The sequence below is a fragment of the Condylura cristata genome, unplaced genomic scaffold (assembly GCF_000260355.1).
Source record: "Condylura cristata isolate star-nosed mole 26May11 unplaced genomic scaffold, ConCri1.0 scaffold00002, whole genome shotgun sequence".
Classification (NCBI taxonomy): Eukaryota; Metazoa; Chordata; class Mammalia; order Eulipotyphla; family Talpidae; genus Condylura; species Condylura cristata.
Window position 1 is genome coordinate 63,681,512 of NW_004567103.1, and position 2,616 is coordinate 63,684,127.

General features: G+C 37.7%; 1 pseudogene; it reads right to left on the minus strand.

Annotated features, from left to right (window-relative positions):
- Positions 1-307: 307 nt before the first annotated feature.
- On the minus strand, positions 308-666 carry LOC105853689 (annotated as a pseudogene).
- Between the last annotated feature and the right edge of the window lie 1,950 nt (positions 667-2,616).

Below are 2,616 nucleotides of genomic sequence, written 5' to 3' on the forward strand. Positions count from 1 at the left end.
CAGGCGGGAATCGAACTCATGCGGAAGTGGCTTCAGATTCTCAGTGCTGTGCTTTAACCTGCTGCGCCACCAGGGAGGGCCATAAACTGTTAACTTTTAAGTAAATCTTTTCATGCTATATATAGGGCTTAGTCAGCTAAATTGTTTTTTAGAATAAACATGTCCATATGCACAAATTTGTTTATTTTGTTGTTGTTGTTTATTGTTTGTTTCATAATTATAAACTTAACCCATCTATTAGATTTCGGGGAGAACACAGATTATAAGATATTTTAAGAAGATGGGGATGAAAGAGTGTTTTCATGAGCTATAGAAGGAGTAGTCTGGTAGTCAGGATAAAACACAAGTCAAATTTATTAGTTTGTCCACAGTCAGCAATGGTAAATTCTTCTATCTTTGCCATTCCTAGACCCAAAGCCCTCCAAGGCTTTTATAATATGAATGTCTTCCTTTACCTTGCAAAAACACATGCTTTCCATTCAGCCACACAGTTATGGCAGTGCAGATGAAAAACTGGGAACCATGTGTGTTGGGTACAGAATTTGCTATTGACATGATTCCTGGGCCTGTATGCATCAGGATAATGTTCTCATCATCAAACTTATCCCCATAGATGGACTTGCTGTCAGTGCCTTTATTGCATGTGAATTCAATACCCTGAGACATAAATCCTGGAGTAATTCTATGAAGGCAGGAATCTTTATAACCAAATATTTTCTCCCAAGTGCTCAGAACACTCAAGTTTCCTTCTGTCTTTAAAGCATTTTCTGGAAACACCATCCAGTAGAAGAGGCCAAAGGGCTCACAGTTGACAGAGATGTGGAACAACATGGTAGTGCACATCATGGCAATTATCACTAAGCAGTGATTTGTATTTGACTGTTTCTTTTTTAAAGATTTATTTATTTTATGCATACAGAGCTAGGGTTCAGGCCAGAAGTACAGGGGCAGTGAGAGGATTCATCAGAGACAGAGTAGGGAGCAGAGCAGGCTGACTAACGAAATATACTGCTGAGGGCTGGACGTGCCATGTGGATCACACAGGCAGGGATTGAACTCATGCTGAAGTGGCTTTACCTTTTTTGTGCTGTGCTTTAACCTGTTGCCCCACCAAGGAGGGCCCTGTATTTAACTGTTTAAGACTTCTTAAGATTCTTCTCTAGTTTCCAGCCTCAGAATTTTGTAATGTCAAAAGATAGACCATCCAAGATTAGTTGCATTTTAGGACTTTCCTGGTTTGAAGTTACCAGACTAGGCTTAGCAAACAGGTTTGAAGGCTATGACCTGATGATTTGAAATTGTAGGTGCTGAGTTGTCTCTACCCAGAGTGAATACTGTGCTATCCATTTTGCATTTTAAGCAAACTGTAGCTCAGTTGAGTCCATGGATCTGTCATCAAATGCAGCTCTGATTTCAGCTTTAACTTATCTAAATATAGACTTACTGTGAGTGACAAGATCCTCGTAAATGATATTCTCTGCAATCTTCTTTGATATCATTTCTAGTATGATGACTCATGGCTCTACTTTGCCCTAGAAACTGTTTAATTACACTTAGGGGCTTTCATTGAGTAAAAGCATCATTGACAGATCAGCTGCCACTCTGACAACTGGAATTGTCATTCTGCTGTCTGGAGATCACACAGTGTTTATTTTTCAGACAGTGGCCATCTAAAAGGAATTTCAAGTGGAATTCTAGAAAGTCTGAGGATGTCAGGTGAAAAGACAATAAAAATTTCATAAACACAGGTAGAAATGGCTTGACTTCTTGGTGGGATCCCATAAAACTCTATGTTAAAAAGCATGTATTTTGTCATAAACTATTTGGTATGAATAAAATAACTCCCTCTTTTGATTTTATATTATATTCAGCTAATGAAAGCATCCATGAGCACAGTTTTGATTTGAAGCCTACTTGTTATATTTGGCAATGTAATTTTAAGTACTTGGACAGTGGGCTCATTTAGGAAACAGTTCCTTTTGGTTTTGCATTTATGTCCACTTCTTTGAATGACCCATACCTTGCAGTCACTAAGTCTGGGTTTTTAGGCTTTTATTCAAAAGGTTACCTAGTGGCTAGAAATGGTTGTGAAATACCTAGTGTAGATCAGTTGTGAAGTGCTCCTTCCTTGCTTTGAGTGACTTTCATACTCATTTCTCACAAAAAAAAAAAAACCTCTGCATTTTGAGAGTGTACTCAGCTGAAAATTGATTCCAATAAGGTGAATTGTATTTCTTCTAAACTTGTTTTCAGAATAGTCAAAATGCTTTTCTCCCCACATATGGGGAAGACAGGAAGCTTCTTGTAGATAGATTGTAGAGTTGATAAGATAATAGTGCCTTGATCACTCCTTCTTTTATTTTCATGGGTAAGAAATTGAATGGGCAAGTTTTAAATATCATATAAAGCTTTCAGCAAGAAAATGTCCTTTCTTGAATCTTTTCTGATTGCTACTTCCCCATTACCAGCTCATTTCTGTTCCAGTAACTTTGAGGGTTAAATATTTCATTTTAGAATCCACAGATTTGGGAGAAATAATGTTCTAGATTTTACTGTTGCCTTTGGCTCTTGCAAATCAGTTCAAGTGGGTGGAGAATACTGTGAAGATCAGATTTG